This window comes from Protopterus annectens, chromosome 5.part0 (assembly GCF_019279795.1).
Source record: "Protopterus annectens isolate FY-2018-M chromosome 5.part0, PAN1.0, whole genome shotgun sequence".
Lineage (NCBI taxonomy): Eukaryota > Metazoa > Chordata > Ceratodontiformes > Protopteridae > Protopterus > Protopterus annectens.
The window spans coordinates 662,311,297-662,336,726 of record NC_056735.1 but is presented as its reverse complement, the minus strand read 5'-3'; the positions used below and the strand labels follow the sequence as shown (position 1 = coordinate 662,336,726).

Here is a 25,430-nt window from a genome sequence, read left to right as displayed (position 1 = left end):
TAAATGTGAAAAAAATGCATTTTGGTCTGAAATGGCACCAACTGCAGTACAGGGATTGGGGTTACCAGTAGACTACCAGGAAATTAATCGTCACGATGGTAGAAATGTTACTATGTAGATCAGAGGTGGATTTAACCATTTGACACCAAGAATGAGTCTCTAATGTGTAGTAATGGCACCAACAGGATGGGAGTGAGGGGATACACTAGGGAGGCCTCCTTAAAGTACCCTAAACCCCATACAGCATGACTGTTATCATACAGGTAAACATTGGACACCAAAGCTTACCCTCTTAAGTGCCATAATGACACCAATGGAAGTATGGGGATGGCGGGCTGGGGGTAACAAGTAGACCACCATGGCTGACTCTTTAAAATACCATAACTGCACCAAAATTGTAATGAGAATGGGAGGGAGGATACTCAAGACCACCATGGCCTAAGTCATATGTGTTGTAATGGCATGAAAATATTATAAGGGTTGGGGGTGATCATGGGAGGGTAGGGATGAGTACAGAGACTGTAGTATGTGTGTGGGTATATATACATGAAAGTGAGTGACATTGTGACTGGAGGGGGCATCCACTACCAATATGAACAAGACAGTACTACCATAACATCATGGGTGTACAGGCAATTCAGAAAACATGCAAATTAGCCAGTAATGAAGTGCAACCTTGTTGCAGCTAGCATGTTTCTGAATCACTTATGGGCACATAGCACTGGAAGCATACGGCTCAGTTTCGGGCTTTTAATGAATTCCCACGTATGCAAATTAATTTATGATACTTGCCTACATTTCAGTGGTTAAAAACAAAAAATGGGCTGAGTCATATATTAGTCATTTTATTTGTATGCAGGAAGCTTGGGCTCTCTGTCTGTAGAGAAAAAAGGACTACTGGCTAATAAGAAATAAATTGTACTTTGCATCTGATGTACAGTAAAAATAATGTTTCTTTCTTTTGTTCGTTGAATTTAGAATCACCAATGCCTCACAATTCCACAAGATTCAAAAAAGTAATGAAGACATGCACAACTACAGGAACCAGTACAAAAATAAAAAATATAAAAATCCAGCCACAGGCAGGGGACGACTGACACTTTATTCAAAGTGAAAAAAATAACACAAAAATGAGCGCTTTCATCTCGGAAGTGAGACTTCTCATTTTCGAGAAGAAAGTGCTCATCATTTTGTTATTTTTTCACTTGGAATAAAATTCCACAAGACTGCCAGGACATTTTTGTCATCAGATTTATACCTTGCACCTGGTAAGGTGACAGCTGCCATATTACACTGCCACTGTTGCTTGCACTAAACTTGCTTTGTTTTGAAATTTCATTGCATCTATCAACTCAGATTAAAAGTATTAAAGGATTAAAAGAAGTGTGTAGAAAAACTCCTGAAGGTAAAATGAAGATGTCAAGAAACCCTTTACAGGAAACAGTCTAGAAGATCATAGACTAAGAAAGGCTCTGGTCAATCATTATATGAAATTTAGGAACGGGCGGAGCAGTGGTGCAGTGGTTGCGTTATCTTACAGTAAGAGGTTCTCTAGTTCGACTCTTGCCTGGGCTGCCTTCTGTGTGGAGTCTGCATTACCTCTCTGCATTCATGTGGGTTTTCTCTAGGTGATCCAGTTTCCTCCCATGTTATAAAGACATATATCTGGAGTATTTCTCCCTGGGCCTTCACTGAAAATTGGCTTTGTTCCAAGTTGGACTTTCCCGGTAAACAAATGTTAAATAAATAAATAAGTAAACAAAAAAGGAAGGAAGCAATATGCATAATAACTGTGCCAGAAGAGAAGGCAGATGCTGATATACAATGTGTCCTCAGAATAGCAAATTTGGAGAAGAACGGCAACTTGATACAAAAGAATACACATTTAAAACAATAATTGAAATGAATAAGAAGACAGATTTAGGATAGAGTATAACCTTTCAAATAATCATTATTTTTATTACAGGAACTCCACCATCCAAACCCCATTTATTATAATGAGAGTTTTCTTTCATAATAACAGATTTATTAAGCTAAACATAAAATTAGAGATGACACCCCACAGATAATTAAACACGCATATAAATGAAATCTGTTGTGTGTCATTTTAGAGCCATGATAAATAAAATAATGCCATAGAAGAGAGCCTAGAGAGTAAATATGGCCAGATAAAATGTCATATAAGAAGTTACTATTATATCTGCATGGTAGAGGAGAGAACATATTAACAGAGGAAAAGTCAACAGCAGTTCCACTATGTTCTGTTAAATTGCATCCATTTGATGAATCATTCTAATGAAACAGATGAGATCAAGCTTTAGTCGGATGCAAAAGTCATATTTTTTCAGAGGATACAAGACCACTGCAGTCATCCACACCCCCTAATAAAATATACTAACTGACCAAAGGTAAGAAAGCCACCAAGAGATGTCCCTACACAGCAGTCAGTCTCCTATAATTACTGTTTATGTACCGTATAATCATAAGGTATGTGGCGCACGTCTTGTGAAATGTAGACTGGTACACATATGTAAATGTGCATACATATACACACACACACATATATATATATATATATATATATATGTATATATGTGTGTGTGTGTGTATATATGTATATATATATATATATATATATATATATATATATATATATATATATATATATGGGATCCATACAGATCCTCAACGGCACTTTCTGCTGAAGCAGAAATCACCAAACATACATAAGCGAAAGTGCTGTTCACCGAAGCAGCACTTTCAGTTATGTATGCTGTTTGTGCCGGTCACACTACAGTGCGATTAAGGGAGAATTCCCTTTTCCCCACTGCAGTGCAACCTCGGAGTGAGAATATAAAAGTGGGGGTGGGGGGTGGGGGGCATAGCATAAAAGAAGATTTAGTGTTTTTTTTTTTGCGACGGACTTTAATGAAAGCGCTTTTTCGGTGAAAGCGCTGTCGTTAAAGTGTGTTGCAATATTTTGGATTCGGACTTTTAAACTTTCGTTCAATAGTCCTAGACCCATATCTCTCTCTCTCTCTATATATATATATATATATATATATATTTATATATATGGGTCTACTGTCTTTCAACAAAATTACGTTTAAACAAAAGTTAGTTACCCAATCCCATTTCTCCAAAGCTGCATTACACTGAACACATGGACTGCAGAATTCCTTTCCCTGTGAAAGGAACCTCTTGGCCACCATGATGAACTTCGCCCGCTCTTCAGTTTAGTGCAATCTTGGATTTGGTATATTTAAGTAGGGGGGGTGTGGGGATGAAGTCCCCCTCATGGGGGCATGGGGGGGGCATAGACTCCCACTTTGGTGGGTTTACATTTGCTTTGTTTAGGTTTATTCCCGTGGTGGCCAAGTGGTTCCTTTCACAGGGAAAGGAATTTGGCAGTCCATACATTTGGTGTAATGCAGCTTCGGAGGAATGGGACAGAGTAATTAACTTTAATTTAAATGCAGTTTCATTCAAAGAAAGTAGACCCATATATATATATATATATATATATATATATACACACACACACACACACACACACACACACACACATACGTATATACACAAGTGTATATGCGTTTGTATTTATTCACTTATATTTATATAAGACTCATATATGAAAATCAGTACTCTATTCCCCACAGTGTTCTGCAATGTGTGAAGTAGAAGCAAAGCAATAGTTGTATAAAAGAGCGCCCCCCCCAAACTAGAGAAACACTGCAAATTCTGTATTCTAAAGGAATTCAAGGCTTTTATTACCACAAAGGAGGGAATAAACAAAAAATGAGTTTCACCACTGGACGTGGCTTCTTAGTTAATAAACATGAGTGGTCACTTACTGTGTGTGTGTGTGTGTGTGTGTGTGTGTGTGTGTGTGTGTGTGTGTGTGTGTGTGTGTGTATGCGTGTGTGTGTGTGTGTGTGTGTGTGTGTGTGTATACATATATATGTCTGTACTTAAAATGCAATATCAAATAATCAGAATGAGACAGGAACAAAACATTAACCAACATGTCGCAAGAAAAACAATATTTTTCTACCTAATCATAGCTGAATGATGAAAATACTTGCATACTTTTCATTGCTGAAAAAGACCTGTAGCTTTTGTTTACACAAAAGCTATTGCTAAACTGTAGTGCTACTAACAGAGAATAGGAAACAAATGTGTGTACATTTCCTCCTGAAAGACAGGTATTATCTGTTGATACAAGCTGTTACTAAGTTGGAATGATACTAAGAGAGAAGCATGAAACTAATACATTGGCACTATTTGTTACATAAAAAATAAATGACAGAAGACCAGGGTTATATTAAATAAGTAATACTGTGTGACACCATAATATGCTGTTTAAAAAAGGTAGTGACAAAGAAAACTTCCACAAAAATATATAATTATATATATGTGTGTTGTATGTGTGTGTGGAACCAAACACCCCATCCTAGATGTTATCATTTAGGCTGGGTTTGAATAGTGCCATGGGTTAATAATCCAGTTATTTTTCTTTTTGGTTAAACTAACCTAATATTTGAATGTTGAAAGCAAGTGCGTCTGGAATCACACTGTCGATACCATTGTAGGTGAATGAAATGCCATCGTGTTTCAAATTCTGTTTATATAGAATGCTTCTCACACATCTGCAGATAACATCACTTAATTGGACAGAAATTCTTTCCTTTAATTTGCCAAAAGTCTGTGCAACAGGGATTGCCCCATAGATATCGATAACTAAATATATCACCCACTGAGACGTAAAGATTATTAAATCCCAAATTTTCAATATGTTACAGGAGTTAACTAAAGAAAAGAGAATGGTATTGACCATAACATTGCAGTTCACACATCTTTCACATTTCCTTCTTCTGTTAGACACACTTTAGGGACAGCCCCAAGTGGCAAAGGTCCCAATTCCAAAAGACTTGCTCTTGGTGTAAGTGACCATTTGCAGTGAAAGCAGGGTTAGAACAGGTGTTTTGGAATCTGGTCCCTACTGTAAGCTTGTTATTATATAGGACTTACATGGAAGTAAGTCACTTACACTGAGGGCAAGTCTTTTGGAATCAGGGCAAACTAAAACTGAGATTAGCTCTTTTGGAATCTGGCCCATAGCGTTGTGTTCCATTTTGTGACCATTAAGGAACTGTTCTTAAGATTTCTCTATTCTATATACAAATTTTCATTTCTCGTGTAAAATAGATAGTATTTTAGTCATCAAATCCCTGATCTTAAAAGTATTAGAACCATAAGTTGTGGTGCACTTGATATCAGTATGTTGTAGGCTGTCATTTTTATGTACAAGCAAATAAGATATGGACATATTTGCAATATACTCTCACATTTGTCCTGAATTTGTCTTACCTGTAATGTCCCATAAACTGTATATTTGAATCTTTGTGAGTATAAAAATTAATAACTAACTTGAAACAGAGCTCATGTTACAGGAATAAGAGTTCACATGTCTTAAGCAATAGAACTGGTAGTTTTTATGTGTTCTTATAATTTCTGTCAATGTATTTGTTCTGCTAGAGATTTTATACATCCAAAAATTAAGCAAAAATACCTGTCTAATTTTGTTCTGATTGGATGTCTAAACATTTGGTATATCTAGCATGTTATACTGAACACGTTAGATTTTATGTTTCAAGACAAATAGAACTTTATGGAAGTGCGTGAATGAATATTCTACTCACAATGTAGATGTTACAAATATGTCTGCTTCAAGCTTTTTAGAAATTATCAGTAACCTGCTATTGAATAAATCATGTTACTAATGATGGTTTATCTACTACTTAAACTGTTGATGTTCTTTCTATATTAAAAGATTTAGAAAGCAAACTTTTTAAATATAAGCAGCCTTAGTGGTAGCATCTCTCTTTTAACAATTATCTAAAATTGAAAGCATACCTTTCAATCTCTTAAAATCAGGGACAAATTTTAAATATTGCTCTAATATACTTAGAAAGTTGTTAGAATAATAGGATTTGGATTACCATGCATTTTCTAAAAGAAATGAAGTCTGAAACTCAAATGTCTGTCATTATTTAGTGACTTCACTCTTCAATGATTTTTCTGAAAACCACAAATTTTATGAAAAACAGACCAAAAATATGAAGCAAAAATATGGACATTCTGAGAAAACCTGGACAGTTGAGAGGTATGACTGAAAGTGATATTGAGAGGTCTTTGAGTCTGAAATATGCCAGCCTATGGTGGTGCTTACTCTAAATTATTGAAGAAATAGCAGCACATTAGTGTAGACTGTACATTGCAATATATGCAACTTATGGATGATTTTTTCAGTCATTCAGCAAGGCATTCAGCAAGATTTAATTCATCTGACCAAACAATTAAATGCACCTATTAAAGGAAGCATTTATTTTTCAACTGCTCAAGGTAAATGTATTGAATTAGTGAATGACACAGTGATTAACAAAAGGCATTTAACTGCAACAAAGAAGAGGAAACTGAAGTAAGACTTAAAAGATTTTAGGATTGAAAATATTTTTCATGGCCACTTAAAGGAGCTTTGAATACATTAGTGGTATCTGAGGTCCGTACTTCAGCATCAGCTACTTATACAGATCAGGAAGTGCAAACTCATAGCAACCAATCACAATCCATGAATAGTAATGCATCTTAAGATATTCCAATTAATCAGTTTTTTTTTTTCCTGGAGTTTTCCATTAGAAGGTATTTCTTGGAGCTTCTTGAGCCTGTTCAGCAGCAGCAATGACTACATCTGAAATCACAAAGTTGGAAGCAGAGTAAGTAGAAGTACAAGATGAAGAAGGGCAAACGTATCCAGGAGAATGCCAAGTGATCACAAGAAGCACGATGAGGGTCTTAGCTGTGAATCTTTCATCTCATCCATTATCAGAAGATGGAGGGTCTCTTTTTGAATAAAGGTCTTAAAGTTATTCCAAATTCCAATTTTTATTTTAATGTTATTACTGACCTGAGGACTTCTTTGTGCAATATGAATCTAAAGTGTTTGTTCCTTTGAACTAATTTAATGTTGAATATTTTTAATAAATGTATTGTGTTTTGTTCTAAGTGTTGCTTGTTCGTCTCTAACACATATGACAAGAAGGCTGGGGTTTTTGTTTAGATGCCTTAATACATAGAAACACATCAGGATGGATAGCAGCATCAAAAGGTGCAAACAAACTAGTTAACAGACAGACCTTACATACATACATGCTTACATCTCAAAAGCTAACTACAAAATGGCACTCAGACTTGCATGTGCTCAGTATTTATAGACTTGTGCAAGCCCTTGGATAGCTTCTTAAAGGTACATACACACATTTATCTACATCCTCCCTCTTAAAATATTGCCCTTTAAAAAACAATATTCAAGTTTGACATGCATTACTATATACATTGGAAACAAAACACAATGTTCATATCCAAGTTGCTTGATATTTGCCACAGGGTTTAGAGATGTGACCATATCTTGTAACATAACAGTTGGGAACAAATTTAGTAACAGGGACAGTCTGCGGTGCACAACTTGTATCAGGAATGTCTGGATTTGTCACAGGAACAGGAATGTCCTCTGGAACTCCCTCTGGAATTGAAACACCAGACAACTCACTCTGAGATAAAGAATCTTTTTCACAGGCTATGTGCTGTGGTATAGGCTCAGACACTGGTTTCAAATGCTTCTGATTCTGCCTGAAGACTGTTCCTTCTGATTCCACAATGTACGATCTCAGCTCTGGACGAATATTCTTCACTACGCCAATCTGATCATAACCTTTGGACTTTTGCATCCTTAACACTTCCCCCTCTCTTTATGGACTGAGCAGTTTGCTGGTCTTATCATAGTAGGACTTCTGGGTTAATCACTTCTTCACCAGATTGGCTTTCACTGATCTGTTGTATTTGACAAATGGAACCGACAATTGACTACGGATGGGTAATGTGGTTCTGGTTCGCCTCAACAGAAGTCTTTGAGCAGGTGACCCAAAATGTTTATCATAAGGAATATTTCTGAGATTCAAGAGATTCAGAAAAACATCACTATTATCTCGTTTTGACTTCTGAAATAACTGCTTTGCTCTTTGAACTGCATGTTCTGCCAAACCATTTGACTGCAGGTACTCTGGGCTACTTGTGACATGAATAAAGTCCCATTCTTCAGCAAATCTTTTGAACTATTGGTTTGTAAACTGCGTCCTATTGTCAGAAATAACTTTGTGCAGTCTACCATCTACTGCAAAATGATGCTTCATCTTCGTAATGACAGTACAGGATGTTAGGTTAGCAATTAGGTCAATCTCAAACCAATTAGAGTAAGAGTCTACTAATGCCAAATAATGCTGACCATTCCACTCGAAGATGTTGGTGACTAATGTCAGCCAAGGTAGTTCTGGAATCTCGTTAAGCTGAAGTGGTTCCTTCTGTTGATGTGGCTTAGTACTATTACACACTGAATAAAATAAAAGAGCTTTCTCAATGTCTTGTGACATAGAAGGCCAAAATACTAACTCTCTCGCCCTTCTTTTGGTAGATTTGGTTCCTGGGTGATCACAATGCAAGACAGTACTGTACTCAGGTTGCAAGACTTTGGAACAATTACTTTAAGACCTTTCATTATGATACCTTTGTGAGACAAAATCTCATCTCTGTATGGGACATAAGGTTACACTTCTTGAGGTAAACTAGATTGATTTGATGGCCATCCTTGACTGATAAACTGGTTGAGTGCAAAACTGGATCTGTGGCTGTGTGATCTCTCACCTCATCAAGATGTGTGGAAGAAATATTTCTCACTTCCATGACTTTAAAATCAAGGTTCTCATTCTCATGCTGTTCTGTGGTGTTTCTGGGTGATCTGGATAATGTATCAGCAAGATAAAGACGCTTGCCTTTCTTGTAGACAAGATTGAAATTATACTTTTGCAATCTCAGCATCATACAAGGCAGTCTGACTGGATCTGAATGCATAGGCTTTCTCAAGATAGTGACTAGAGGTTGTTGGTCTATTTCAATCTGGATAGGGTTACCATAAACATAATCATGGAACTTCAAACAAACAAACACAATTGCCAAAAGCTCTTTCTCAATCTGGGCGTACTGCATCTCAGTTTGGGTAAGTATTCTTGATGCACAGGCAACAGGTTGATCCTTTTGTAGAATGACTGCACCTAGGCCAAATTTTGAAGCATCACAGGAAAGTGTAACTGGTTTGTGAACATCATAGTATCTGAGAGTTGGTGGACTAGCAGTTCTGTGTTTCAGGACATCAAATGCTCTTTGGTGTTGCTCTAACCAAGACTAGGATACATCTTTATGTGTCAGCTCTCTAAGTGGTGCTGATAGTTGGTTCAAGTCTGGAATTAACTTGTCTGTGTAGTTGACCATGCCAAGAAAACATTGCAGGACTTGAACATTGTCTGGAACTGGCATCTCAAGAATGGCTGCTTGCTTGGAAGGGTCGGGTCATAGGCCTGTACTAGTAAATAAATGACCAACATAAGTAACCCCTTGTAGCCTGAATTTGTATTTGTGTGGGTTGAGCTTAAGATTCACTTGATGTGCCCTTTCTAGAACTTTTTTGAGGTTTCTGTCATGCTCTGCTTCATCACAACTTCCTACCAGTATGTCGTCTAATATAATAGCACAAGGATATGCAGGAAAAATTTGCTCCATTGTATGCTGAAAGACTTCCTTTGCAGAATTTATCCCGAATGGCATTCTCAAAAATCTGTACCTGCCAAATGGAATACTAAATGCAGTGAACAATGAGGATTTTTTTGTCAAGCTGAATTTGCCAAAATGAACTCTTTGCATCTAAGACAGAAAAAATAGTGGCATTTGGCATTGAGGCTGCATCTTCTTCAACTGTGCACATTGGATGATGAAGCATTTTTAGTGCTTTGTTCAAATTTTGTGGATCAATACATATTGCTTTTCTTGTGAGCTACTACCATGGAAGATACCCACTCAGTTGGAGTTTCTACTGGACAAATCACACCTTGTCACACCATTTTATCTTACTCAGCCTTGACTCTGTACTGCATGGCTATTGAAACGTTTTGAGCTGGCCTGGTAACTAGACTGACCTCTGGGTCTAACTTCATGGAGTACACAACTGGAAGTTTGCCTAATTTGTCTTTGAAAAGATCAGCATAGGTAGAAAAAATGTACTGGGAAAAATTAGAGTAGTGGTCTTTCAAGCTGACTTGGTGGGCTTCCTTGTTAAATGAAAGCAGTCCCATTTTCAAACTGTTTCTGAGCCCTAATAATGACTGGACATGCCTCTTGACCACATAAAATAATAAGCCATAGCTTCTTCCAGCAGAGTAATGTGAAAGCACTACTGAGTCTTCGGTATGAATTTCTTCACCTCCATAAGCAACAAGCTTCTCACACCTTGAAAAATCAAGCCTTTTACCTTTACACACTCTAGGAAATGTTTCTGTTGACATAACATTGCACTTGGAACCTGTTTCAACTTTGAGCTCTTTGGGTTTGCCATGCAGCCGAAAAGTGCAAAATATTTCATTCTTTGCCTGTAAATCTACTGCATTAACTGTTCATGAAGCACTGACACACCATCCACATAAAGAGTGGCCTACCACCCTACTCCATAGCTTTCTAATTCATCAACTCATTTCTTAAAATGTTCTCTTTTAATGAAAGAATGTGGGCCTTTGGGTTTAAAAAATCTTTTGAAATGATTCATTTTATTGCATTTGTGGCACTGCTGACCAGTTGGCAATGAAACTAGGTTGGGGCCCATGCTTTGAGTTTGCTGACTCACTCTTATGCTTCACTGACACTGTCCAAATTCTGGAATTTGCTGGAAAGTTCTGGGGTTTACCAGTAAGTGCACCAGGGGTTACACTTGCTGTCATGTGCTTGGACCTGTTTCTTTTAACCACATGCTACATACTATCAAAATGAGCTTTATCACTGTGCCTTCTAGAGCTCTTCTCCTTTGTAAGCATATTTGTGTAATTTTCTGTAAGCTTGTATAACTGGCAAATCTCAATGGCTTTATTCAAAGTTAAATCGCTGTCACAAAGCAAAATCTTTCTCACAGCATCATCTTTTATACCACACACAACTTCTTTCTACCACAAGAGGAGTGGTTTCTGGCCTAGAAATTGTAGTTTATTGTCTGTTTGGGCAGTTTTTCCATCCCTTTCAATTTTTTGGTTTAAAAGCCCATGTTTGCGCTTTGTTTCCTGCCTTTCCTGTAACTAGTCTAGTCCAGATACAGATTTGCTGTATCCAGGACTGTTTGTAAGCTTCTGAGCCCTCCCAGACCTTTCTGTGTTGGAGGGCAGCCTTCTAGCTCATCAGTGGGAGTGGTAAGCACTAGGTAGCCGATATACCACAAGATGAGTGGTTTCTGGCCCAGAAATTGTAGTTCATTGGCCATCTGGTCAGTTTTTTTCATCTCCTTCAACTTCCTGGTTTAAAAGCCTGCATTTGAGCTTGTTTCCCACCTTTCCTGTAACTAGTCAAGTCCAGATACATATTTGCTGTATCCAAGACTGTTTGTAAGCTTCTGAGCCCCCAAGCCTTTCTGTGTCAGAGGGAAGCCTTCTAGCTTATCAGTGAGAGTGGTAAGCACTAGGTAGCCTATCTAGCCTACAGATTTGCTGTATCCAGGACTGTTTGCTCCACTCACTAGGTTGAATAAGGGGAAAGTAACAGTTAGCTACCTGTCAGGTGCCAGGATCCGCCACATAATGCATGCACTCAGATCTCTCAACAACAGGTACAGATATGACTCTGTCATTCTATATGTGGGTGTGAATGACCTGAGACTTACCTCCCTATACTACCATGAAAAGAGACATAGAGGAGCTCTTGAATTATGTAGCCCAGGCGGGTATGACCCAAGCCCTAAGCAGCCTCCTACCATCACCCAGGATGATACCACAGTATAAGCAGAAAATGATTGATTTCAACAATTGGGTAAGTTTCTGGTGTCATTCAAAGGGGATCCAGTATCTGTCTGCCTGGGATGAGATGATTGACAGATCTCGATGCTTTGCCAGAGATGGCCTGCATCTGTAACCCTAGGGCTTCCGGATACTGGCCAAGGCTCTTGCCACCCCTTTACTGCCTTTTTTAGGCAGTGTTCCAAAGACCAAATTACCACCATAACAGCTACAAAAGAATGCAATCTGTGGGTCATGCTGCTCAATGCTAGAAGTCTAAATCTCAAAATGCACTTGCTCGAAGCACTCCTTAAAATGGAGAACATTGACATTTGTGCTGTAGCAGAGACCTGGATCAAGGCAACAGAAAGCGCCCCTGCACTACCAGGCTATAACTCATTCCACACCTTTCAGTCCCAGAACTTGGACCGAAGCTCCAAAGGTGGTGGTGTTTCCATACTCATAAAGGCTGCACACACCTCCACACTGGTAGCACAACATAACGCATCAGAGATACTTCAGGTGAAGCTAGCATTGGGCAAGACAGCAATTCAGGTCGTAGCCTGTTACAGGTCCCCAACCATGTCCCAAGACTCACACTCCACATTCCTAAGCACCCTGGAAAATATTAGGGTCCAACCTAACACTCTCATACTTGTTGAATTCAACTACCCCTCCATTAAATGAAAAAACTACTCATGTACCAATACAGTTGCCCAACGTTTCCTGGAATTCATTAATTCCAATGCTCTAGACCAGTTCATTCTTACCCCCACTAGAGGTAGCAACATCCTTGACCTGTTCATTACTATAATGGGCGACCGTTGCTCTACACCAATAGTCAACTCCTCCCTGTTTAGATCTGACCACAAACAAATCACCTTGGAAATCCACATCCCTCCCACCCCCTCCACCCTTGCAAAGGTAACCACCATGAAAAATTTCTCCAAAGCTAACTATGGGCTCCTAAAAACAGAGGTGGCTAACTTCACGGCACCCATGCAAATGGAGAATAGTTGCATGATTGCCGAATCATACACCAATGCACTGTACGAACAAGTACACAAATGCATGGATGGTCCCCTGCCATAAACAAACTCTACAACAAAAGGAAGAAACTGATGTGGAATAAGGTGAAGTCCTCCAAGACTGGCAAAACTCCCTTATCAACCTCAACAAAAAGCTGAGATCCCTCATCAAATCCTATAAAGCTAGGTATGAAAAAGAATTGCAGTAGATAGTAAAGACAACCACAAGGCCTTCTATAGTTATGTAAAGAATCTCCATGGCAATACCTATATTTCCTCTGAGCTACTGCACAATGGTACATCCTATACCAAGACAACAGATATTGCCACTATACTGGCTGACAGATTCAGTGCCAACTTTACCCCTCTCTCCCCCACCAAAGGACCAATCACAATACCAGTAGATTGCCAGGCACCCAGTATTACTGCTGCACAGGTTAAAACAGCACTGTCCAAGGCCAAAAATACAGCTTCTATGGGACCTGACAATATCCCTGGCTGTGTTCTACATGAAGTACAGAGTGAACTGGCACCTCACCTGTGTGCCCTGTTCAATCACAGCCTCACCTCAGGCTTTGTCCCTACCGAATGTCGCACTGCTACAGTCATCCCTCTCCACAAAGGAGGAGTGACTACAGACCCTGGGACCTATCGCCCCATTAGCCTGATGAGTCTGATATGCAAAGCTATGGAATGCATCATCATGGACCTAATAAACAAGGATATAGGCAATCTCCAAATGCTGGATACTACACAGTTTGGTTTTGTGAAGGGTAGATCATGCCTGCTCAACCTGGTCAACTTCTTTGAGTCAGTCACCAGAGCTGTGGATAAAGGCAAGGTAGTTCATACAGCCTACCTTGATCTGGCCAAGGCCTTTGATACTATTCCCCACTCAGGAATCATAGAAAAGCACACTAAGCTAGGTATCAATCCTTATATCACTAGGTGTACTGCAAACTGGCTCACAGATAGAACCAGCAGTGTGAAAGTAGCTGACTCCAAGTCAGACTGCCAACCAGTCATGAGTGGAGTCCCACAGGGCTCAGTCCTGGGTCTTCTCCTGTTTGATATCTACTAATCTGAAGTCCAGGCTAACACGAAGGGACTCTGGCTGACAAAGTTCACAGATGATTGCAGGTTGGGAGCTATTATTAACTCCCCAAGTGATGTTGACATCCTACAGAAAAGCCTCACTGAGACCAATGACTGGTGTCGGAACCATGGCCTTAAGCTCAATGTCAAAAAATGTGTCATCATCCCCTTTGTGAAAAACCTGGTTCCCATGAATTCCCATATCAATGGTAGTTCACTGAACACAGAAGGCATTATAAGAGATCTGGGAACACAGGTTGATAGCAACCTCTCTTTTGATCACCACATTGCCACTGTGGTCAGAAAGTCCTTCTATGTGGCACAGTCCATTACTACGCGTTTTCACCCAGGAAGAAAGAAGCCATTGTCTCCCTCTATTCATCCCTCATTAAGCCAATCATCGAGTACAATGCCCCATTTGGCATGTACCTCATTAAACACCTGCAACAATTGGAGAGGCTGCAAAAGTACCTCACAAAGAGGAGCCTAGGCCTTAAACACTTGTTCTATATGGACAGACTCAAAAAACTCCAACTATTCTCTGTCTCATATCGCCTACTTAGAGGCGATCTCTGTTTGACTTACAAAGCCATGTCTGACCCAGCTCTGTTAGAAATGCTACATCTAAAGAAGTCCCAGTCCCTCTGCATCACACGCTCCAGAGACCTCAACCTCATTACCACAACCAGCAGAACAAGCTGGAGGGACAGGTTCATAACCCAGAGACTGCCCATGTTATGGAATAGGCTTCCCATACATGTCAAACAGAGCACTTCACTGGCCTTCTTCAACAGAAATCTTGATGAGTGGATGGGAAATAGAAAATTCACCCCGGGGATCACTCCAGTGGCTCTACTCGACAGCAGCACTGGGAACTAAGGTCGGGTGGCACAATGCCAGGGTAATCTTATGGGATAGGCTTGTAAAGTCTCCAGGGCCATCAGCCTAGTACACACCTATGAACCTATAAACCTAAGTCATCCCTTAAGTCATCAAATCTGCATGTTTTGGCTTTATTTCTCAGGTCAGTTATATATGCTACAAAAGTTTCACCAGGCTTTTGATCTCTTGTGTAATATAAGTGCCTTTCCATTGTAACATTTGTCAGTGGGTTACACATTTCCCCAAATTTACATTTTAAGCACTCTGGGTCCCTTGACTCAGTCGGTACAACAATATGATGATTTCCCCCGCTCCTCTATAGATAGCAGGTGAATACATAAATGAGCATTCCCTTTCTATTGCTTCTGACACAGCTAAATTAAGTTGAATAAATGCCTTTGTATGGTCATCTTTATCAGAAAATGCAGCCTGTATGAAAATGTCATACTCTTGCTCAAACATTCTCCAGTTCTCAGCAATATTACTATGAAACACAAGTGCACTGGGTTTTCGAAATCCGTCTGCCATGCCCACAAACTATGTACAAACACACACTGAAAATATGGCCCTTGTAATTATGTACAAACAAACTGTTCCGTGAGCTTGTAACAACATTCAAATGTACAATAAACTCTTCAAAATACCATACTTTGTGAAATATGCTCAGTAATGGCTATATTCTGTGAAATATGCTCCATAATGGCTATATTCTGTGAAATATGCCTTGCAATGGCTATATTCTGTGAAATATGCTCTGTAATGTAAGTACTTTCTGAAATAATTTTACTGTAACACTGCACATGCTTGCAAACTCTATATACACTTCTGATAACACAAATATCTTTGCTTAATAAAAAAAATATGGATTCGCAAAGCATGTATTGAGAAATGCGGTTGTTTCCCCTTATTTTATTTGTTTTATGCAATTCAGACTTCATTTCAAACATTTTCTGTAGTAATTTGAATATTTTTATCAGTATCATGCATATCTGTTTATGCAAATATTTAGAGCACTTGTATGCTCTGTTTCATATTATGCGAAAAGAAATAGTGCTGAGCAAGTTTTAATTACTGAAATTAATTTCTGACCTGTTTTGCAAAGTTCGTATATTTTACTGATGATTCGTTCATGTATATTCTACCAGTTCTAAGCAAGTGCCTTAAGTCAATTTAGCCATGGCACCTCTAACTTCATGCCCTTTGGATATGCCGATTCTGACTCCATGCTTTTTAAACATGTCACTTCTGGCAGCATGTTGCTTGTTTGTCTCTAACACACATGACAAGAAGGCTGGAGTTTTTGTTTAGATGCCTTAATACATAGAAACACATCAGGATAGATAGCAGCATCATAATGTACGAAAGAACTAGCTAACAGACAGACCTTACATACATACATGCTTACTTCTCAACAGCTAACTACAAAATGGCAGTCAGACTTGCACCTGCTCAGTATTTATACACTTGTGCAAGCCCTTGGATATCTTTTTAAAGGTACATACACACATAATGATCTACACGAAGTATCACCCCCTCTTAGAAACAATCAAACTAACGTGCAAAAATTTATATGTGACTTTACAATCAGCGTCTAAAGGTACATTTTATAATTTAACTGGGGGGAAACTTTAAACTCTGTACTGAGAAATTTTATGGATATTAAACTCAAATCTGTGGATACAGAAGGAGCTATAGTAATTATGGATAGGCATATACATTTTCTGTCACATATTCTAGGAACATTAATATGGCATGTGAGAATATTATTACGAATTGGCACATTTTAACATTAGATGAAAAATTAACTGATATTGCACAATACCACATTTTACATGCTTCACTGAATCGGTTAGATTTTGGGCAGGATTCACGAAGCCTCCGTGTAAGAGATACAAGGCTTATACGGAGGCTGCAGTAAAACGGTGTGACGTCAGCATGTCATGCATATGCATGAGGGCATGCTGAATCACACCTAAGGCTAACACTGTCTGTGGAAGACAGTAGGGGGCGTGTCCGTAGGCCGAGCCCTGCAAGCGGACACGCCCCCAGAAGAGTAAACGTGCTCAAAGTAAACACCCAAGACAGAGTCCATGTAAATGTGAATAAACACAACACAACACATGCCCCCACAGACTATGAACATAAAATATATAAATGAACATGTTATAATTTTTTTTTAAATTGTAAAGATGTTTGCCCGTGAGTGCGCTTGTTTGCGCAGGCGTGCCCGTAGCTTAGCCACAGTTAGCAGTCAGTGGAAAAGCATATAAGAACTAAATATGCAAAGTAAGCCAAGAAGCAATAGTGTAGCGGTAGAGATGTCGGCTGAAGAGCAGGCAGTCATGGTTCGAGCCCCCACAACATCAATTTTTATTTTTAGTAAAATAAGCACGAAACACGTCCCTGACAAATATGTACACATATAAAATTATATTCTATGTAAAATGTAATGAAATAGGCCATTTATTTTGAAGAAATGTGAGATAACAAAACAATAAAAAATGCCAGATGTGCCTATAGCTGAGCTACAGTTTAACAAGGTGAGTGCATCTGCCCGTAGGTGAGCAGTGGTTTAACAGGTGTAAAATGAGTGCCCGTAGGTGAGCAGTGGTTTAACACGCTGAAACTGTGTGCCCCTAGCTGAGCGTAATATGCTTGCTGACAGCCAAATGAAGCGTAAACTAGCGTACTTCGCTTATGAGCTGCGCACCGCGCCAACAAGCTTACCGATGGGCAACGTTGAGCAAGCTGTATCAAAACTGCCTTTACACAGACACACACCTAGCCCGTCTAGACAGTCATAAAATATAAAAAGCAGTGGCCAGGTTCAAACCCAGGATATCATGCACCATAGTCAATGTACTGAACCACTAAGCCATGACAGCTGTACTTAGAAATGCAGTAATAGCAAATATATAGGAATGAATAGAAAGTGGAGCATGACAAAGCAGGTCTTGTGAAGTTGATACAATTCCAAAATGGCCAATCACAGATAAGTGCGGGAAAAACGGCATATATAAGCCCCATAGGCAGGAATAGACAGCATAAACGATTGTAGAACTAACTTGCAGCCAGAATGTCAGGAGTAGGCGAGGGTAGTTGCTTTCGAGCACAGAGGTGGGGCGTTGAGGAGTCCAGATACATGGTCTGGCTCCTAGTCCACAATCATGAGGCCCAACTCATGCAGGGCCTGAGGCATGGGACCGGTTGGCTCATGATCTCACCAGTGCCACAGGGATTCCAAGGACTGGTGAGCAGGTCCGTCACCACCATGCGGACCTGAAGAGATGTAAGCAGGACCAATTGAACCTTTGGAACCAGGAGGCCCGGCAAATGCCCAACACCCCACTACTGAGTAAGTTACATTTAATTATGTATGTAAGAAATTAAACTAGCTGATATTATGGAGATGTGTATTCCAATATTACTTCATTTATATTACAGCTTCAGGTGTCCGTTCTGCGAACCGCAGAGCCTATGGTGATAGGCTGGAGCGGTTGCACCACCAGGCAGGTCAGTAATCCACTCCCAGTAACTGTAAAGAAATATAAAAGTATGACATTTAGCAAAAGAGTGCAGTGTAGTCACTAAGTAATAAAATGTGCAAGTAACAGTGTAAGAGTGTTTGCAAGTATTGCTTGATTACAAAAGTGTGTTGCAGTCTGTAATCCAAACAGAAAAATGAAAATGTCTGAAATAAAGTCTGAAATAAAGATGCCGCACATGTAATATAACAGTACACAACCTGCAGCAGGCTGAAAAGTACAGCTGCAGAAGATGAGCAAATCACATGTGTGAAATATATCCCTGTTGAAATACTGAAACATGACAGAAGTGAGACTGCTTGAAAGGATTGTAATAACTACAAGTAAAACATGTCAATAAAGCCTAGAAGTAAGTACCATCCTGAATAGTAAAATGAAAACAAGTGAGAGAGTGTGAGAAAGAGTTATGAATCCACCAATAAAGTAGTAATAACCTCTGAATAAAGTATACTGCAGTCAGTACAGAATGAAATGAATGTGACAAGTAGAACCAAACTGAGAAATGTGTTCAAAGTGTTGCTGCAGCTGGAATGTGTATCCCAAAATCTGGATATGTTGCTCTCAGTCTGCAATATGCAGATAGTATGATTGTCTGAAATACCAAACATCCACAGTTGTCTATAGCTATATAAAGCAAATGTAGCAGGATGATGTAGCTGAACAAAGCCAGATATGAACGTGTATGAATAACAATAAAATGTATATTGATGTAGCAGTAACAGTCCTATCACCAAATTGAAGTAGTTATCATATAGGAAACTGTAGTTAGAACAGTAGTGTGTATATATCTGCAGCTATTAGAAATATACATCATATGTATTGGTATTCGAAGGTGTTAATAATATTTTCTTCACACCACCCTATAACCACATATAATCCATTCCACGTGAAATTGGTATGTGCAATCACAATTAACACCCCTGGACATTTGTCCTGTTGGGTCATAAATATTTGCATGTACGTTGATGCATCCAAACCTGATGGCCTGTTGCCATCAATCAACTCTGCATGTTGTTGGACTGTGTATTGCTGTTCAAATTATGCATGCGTTATGCTCGCTGTTCAATGGTGTGAATATCTGGGTGTTTAGTTAATGGGAATACTAATGCATGCTGTTACAACTAATTGCGAATGGTATTGTATGTTACTAACCCAAACTGTCATGACATAATGCAAAACATAGGACGACAGGGAAGGCAGGTTCCAGCGGACCCACCTCTCCCACCTCAGCTGGCAAGTGCACCTGGCACTAGTGCCCAGTCTGGACCCTCTTTCGGTGGCCCTGTGCCACCTGCAGGTGGAAGCGCTGCAGGGGATGGGGCCCATCCCCCCTCTGCAAGTGTGGCCAGAGGAGAACCACCACTCACCCTCCGTAGCGTCCGGACTGTGGTGCGTAGGGAGATCCGGGACTCTGTTCTTGGGCCCCTACGCCAGCTTGAGGCACAGGTGGCACAACTTACGGGCATGCCTGTTGCCTGGCCTACACAGCCCCCAGCACAGCCCCGTCCTGGGCAGTGAAGGAACAGTGGCAACTGCCCATGGGTGGGGATATCATTTCCACTGTTGCCATCTGTGGGCTCATGGGCTCTGGATATCCAAACATCCGTCCCCGTCAATTGTGTACCCCCCCCCACACGTGTCATACACCGCCCCTGTATGCGTCTTGTTTGTCTTGCCTGTTGACCTACCCAACCTACCTCCCCAGCTATACCGACTTCCTTCACCTGACATACCACTCTCACCTGAAAAAAAGGGCACTCTGTACCCACAAAAAAATTATGCCCCATACATAGCTGCCCATTCTGCACACATGTCTGCTGGACATGGAAACTATCAATTACAACTGGCTGTACAACAAGTATTATTGTTGTCCTGACACCTCTCTCAGGGGTGGAAGGTTTCAAATGTCACACCAAATTACATACATATGCACAGCTGTTGCTGATGAAGAAATGGGCAGCTATGGGCCTTACCTACATCCCTCCTGCAAAACCCAAGCTTGTTTCCCTACTGTCTTACCCTCTTTGTGACCCCTTTTTCACCACTTTCCTGTCTCCCCATTTTCATTTCTTTCAAAGAAAATAGCTGGTGTGCCAGAGTAAGCACTGTTAAGCATTTGTAAGCGGTGTGCGAGCTGAATGCCAGTGCGCATGCGGAGCTCACGCAAACCAGCTAACCCGGTTACAACTGCTTAAAAGTGCCTTAGTCACTCTGATTGACAGGTCCTGTAGTCAGTTCAAAAGCAAAATAAAATCCCACCGTCAGTCCCGAACCCAGGACCTTGGAAACATTAGTCTGCATGACCTACCACTAAGCCATGACTGTTATAGAAGAACATTGTGCTAAAATAAATATATCATGTAATAGTAGGAATGAATGTAAAGGGAATATAGGATGTGTAGTACACAAAGCATGTCATTTATACTTACTGTCAAAACTTGTGGATTTCCATAATAGTAGTGTGTGAACAGAAACAGCCATGCTAGTTGGTAGCTAGTAGGTAATAATGTCAGTTAATGTACATATATAAATGTATGTATATTTACATATATATATATATATATATATATATATATATAGTTGTAGGTGTCAGTGTGCATACACACTTACTACAGGAAACAGGAGAGAGGAATGGAGAAATGTGAATCTACAACACAGCCTGAATCATGAGAGAGATACTAACCTTTACACTCACAGAACAGTGTCCACAGCTTACCAGCATGGTCCCCGCCCTTACAATCTGAAAGTGCAACGCCTATCTCACATACCCTTTTATAGCACTGTCCTGAAATCACAGTGAGAACTGCAATCAGTACACAACTGGCTGCATGCAATTAGCAAATGCTGGCTTACAATTGGTGCAGAGGCCATCACATGGACCTATGCAGCTACCTACAAAAGCATCCTGTACTCCCACTCCACACATGCAATACTTTCATTGCACTGTCTGGAGGCAGACAGAGAGAGAGAGAGAGAGAGAGAGAGAGAGAGAGAGAAAGAAAAAAAATTAAGAACACAAACAACAACACACGGTACACAAACTAAGTTGAAGCTGTCAGCAGTGTCAGTACCAAGCTGTTCCAGCAGCAGCAGGAAGCTGTAGTAGCGGTAACGCAACCAACTGCGACAAACACAGGTAATGTAAAGTAACAAGTTAATAGTCTGCATACTGTGAACCCTCCATATGGGTCATAGGTCTGTATCTATAGGTATGTCCATGTGATATGATGTGTGCATGTAGTTCCACCCAAAGGGGATGACTATACATTACATGTCATTCAGTGTTAGGCCATGATCCTGGCACCGGCTTTCCATTTCAGTCAAGCCTGTCTGTAAGATGTGTGTGTCAGCTGGTGTAACGACTATGGCGCTTAGTTTGCAGTCACCTGGGAACTTTGTCATCCACAACCCGCACATGTTTGCTTTAACATCTGAGAAATAAATGCCAAACAAGAGGGGTCCTAGGACAGAGGCCTGTGGGATACCACATGTGACTGGCATTGAGTCTGACATGGCTCCTACAATATCGATATTATGGGTTCTGTATGTCAACCAGTGTGCAACCCATCATGTGACATATGTAGTAACATGTAAGCTAATGAGCTTGTCTATGATGCCTGAGTGGAGTACTGTGTTGAAGGCCTTAGGCAAGTCCAGGTAGGCTATATGGATTGCGTTGCCCTCATCAATGGCTGTAGTGACTGTTTTGAAAGGTCAACCAGGTTCAAAAGGCAGGATCAGTCCATCACAAAGGCAAACTGGCTGGGAACAAGTGTCTGCAGGTACCCAATATCGCTGCATATGCATCCCATACTGAATCATTCCATAGCTTTGCAGACCAGGCTGGTTAAGCTTATGGTGCAGTAGTTCCCAGGGTCAGTAGAAGTGCCTCCTTAGTGGAGTGGGACCACTGTTGCTGTATGCCAGTGTTCAGGTACATATCCCGTAGTATGGCCAAGGTTAATTATCAGTCTTATATGCGGTTGTATGTCCTCTTGGAGTTCACTTAGCACACATCCAGGGATACCATCAGGTCACATTGATGCTGTGTGTTCTGCTTTGCTGAGGGCGGCCCTCACCTGGACATGTGAGATGATAGGGAGGTTACATTCAGCTGTGATAAGTATTTCTAAGTGTGGGGGAGAAGGAGGGGGGGATACGTGCACCGAACCTGTCTGCAAGAATGTTGCCAATATCTGTGTGTTCGGTGAATGTTAAGTAGGTGTGTAGTAACTCAGAGCATATCTGAGGCATTTGGTCCATATGTGTAACATAACTGAAGAAGGCCTTCTGGTTATCTATAGTGTTCGTGGCCATTTCCCTCTCAGAGTAGGCCGTGGATGTTGTTATGAGAGACCATAGCTTATTACCAGTGCTGACCACAGATGCCTTCCCTTAATGTGATTCTGCTCTGTCCTGCAGTAGCCTCCTTCTATCGTTATACAATCTGCCTTTGGCTGGGGTCCACCGGACAGGATGCCTAACCTTTGTGCATAGGGTCTGGGTTAGAAATGTGTGTGCATGTTCCATGCATTCTTTGGGATGTCCGTGGGAAGCATTCGCAAAGGGGTCAGCAGTGTGGGTTGTGGCTTCCACTGGCCCAGTGGGCTGCATGGATACCATCTCAGTCCTAACAAGTGAATAACTGTCTAATCACATACATATCAAAGTAGTCTACTGTGCTGGTGGTGGTGGTGGGATATGTATATCCAGGCCGAGTAATTTGTGTCCATATCACACTAGTGGATGGCGTTCCACATACAGTACCTTGGTATGAACCCCCAGAGTGAGGTTGTGCATTGGACCTGTTGCAGTGTGCTGACCAATGGGGCATGCTACTATGTTGTATGGAATGTGGCAGGTATTGTTGCACAGGTGTTGGCTGAGCACTGATATCTGGCCATGTACTTGTGTATCCACCAAGAGACACACACATGCTACATATGAGAGTAGTAGTATATCACTACAGTTGAGTATCATGTATAGTATGTGTGCCATATTTTGCTGACATAGTCTGCTGATATCCTGTTTGTGTTCTCTTCCAGGGACATGGCGCATCAGTGTAATCCTGCCTACTCTGCAGCAGAAGATGAGGAGATACACCAGAGCCTGGTGCGGGAGTATGACATACTGTTTTCCCGCACCAGCCAGAATCAGCAGGAGAGGGCTGCACTGTGGCAAGACCTTGTCCGTAGGGTAAATGACATTGGCATGCATAATAGGACATATGAGCAGGTACGACATCACTGCAGTGATTTAATCAGAAATGTCCGTCAGCATGCGTCGGATATCCACAGGCAACAGGTTGCCACAGGAGGTGGGGTGGCCACACATCCCCCCCTCACCAGACTGGAGGGGCTACTCCTAAGTGTTGTGGCTCCAGCCCCGGAACATCAACAGCAACACACCTGCATCATGATGGAGGCTGGATCCACACAGCAGCACGACATGGAGCGTGTAGGTAATATGCCATATGTACACTTGACTGTTCTGTACACTGTTAGTTTATGCATGTGTAAGGTGTGTCCGTGGTATGTAGCTGTCAACATAGTATGTAATTGTGCAGGTGTGATATTGCCAATATCAGTAGCTGACGTGTGAAAGGCAACTGGTGTACTACTGCACTGTATCATATGCAGTATCAATGGCACAGTTGTGCCCACTGACATTAATCTCCTCATTTCTGCAGGTCCCTCAGGTGTTACAGCAAGGCAGCCCATCCATGCTGGTGAGTGTGTTTTAACAATACCTATAATAGTCCTGATAGTGCTAGGTAATACTAGTGTAACTCAGTAGTGCTCTGTGTGTATACTACGGGGTGTGCATGTGTGCATGTGTGCCTGTGTCCACGTGTGCATGTGTGCATGTGTGCCTTTGTCCACGTGGTCATGTGTGCATGTGTGCCTGTGTCCACGTGTGCATGCGTGCATGTGTCCACGTGTGCATGTGTGCATGTGTACATGTGTCCATGTGTACACGTGTCCACGTGTGCATGTGTGCCTGTGTCCACGTGTGCATGTGTGCATGTGTGCCTGTGTCCACGTATGCACGTGTGCATGTGTGCATGTGTGCATGTGTGCCTGTGTCCATGTGTGCATGTGTGCATGTGTGCATGTGTCCACGTGTGCATGTGTGCATGTGTGCATAAGTGCATCACTGGTAACATTGTGTAGACATTGTAAACTGTGTTTCCTGTCTTCCTCCCACAGGTTCTGGTGCTGCTCTGGTGTCCTGCAGCAGGGAACCTGAATCTGGTGCCACAGGTACTGATAATGATGATATCTGTGTAATGGCACAGGAAGGTGTGTCAGGGTCTGTCATTGGTCAGCCACTTGACAGTACACAGCTGTCAACCCCATCATTGCGCACAGTCATCCTGCCAGTACATCCTATGTCACCATTGTCCCTAGGTGATGGACAGGATACAGTGGGCATTGACCAGGGTAATGTGGTATCTGTGGCACATGCATCCCCACACAGCAGCCATGGGCAGGGTCCTGCGATGGTACCACACAGACAGTTGCCCATGGGTTCTCGTGGGAGCATCCGTGGGCATACTGCCTCTGGCAGATGTGCCCAAAGAGGTCTGTCAACCTCAGCTATGTTTTGGGCTGTCATGCAGGCACAGTCGCGTATGGAAAGGTACACCAGACAGGGTCTGAGGGAGCTGAGAGCATGTCGCACAGCCATGACTGACAGTATGCGTGACATCGTGGACGCTATCCGTAATTTCACCAATGTCATAGACAGACGTTGTGGGGACATATTACAGCAGTTCCACAACCACATGTCCATGAGCCAGGGCAATGGTGGACGGTTGCGGCGTTGACGTGGCCATATGCCAGCAACAGCATCAGCTAGCAGTCGGCGCGGATGACAACAGGCCCGCAGACACCCCCATAGTGCCAGCAGCAGCCCCAGCAATGCTGGGTCTGTGCTGTCATCGGAACGCCCCAGGAGACCAC

The 25,430-nt window shown here is 41.3% G+C and overlaps 1 protein-coding gene across 1 annotated transcript in view; it reads right to left on the bottom strand.

Annotated features, from left to right (window-relative positions):
* TMPRSS7 (transmembrane serine protease 7) overlaps window positions 1-25,430 on the bottom strand; it is a 616,461-nt gene that overhangs the window by 169,759 nt on the left and 421,272 nt on the right. The gene's annotated exons all lie outside the window — the stretch shown is intronic.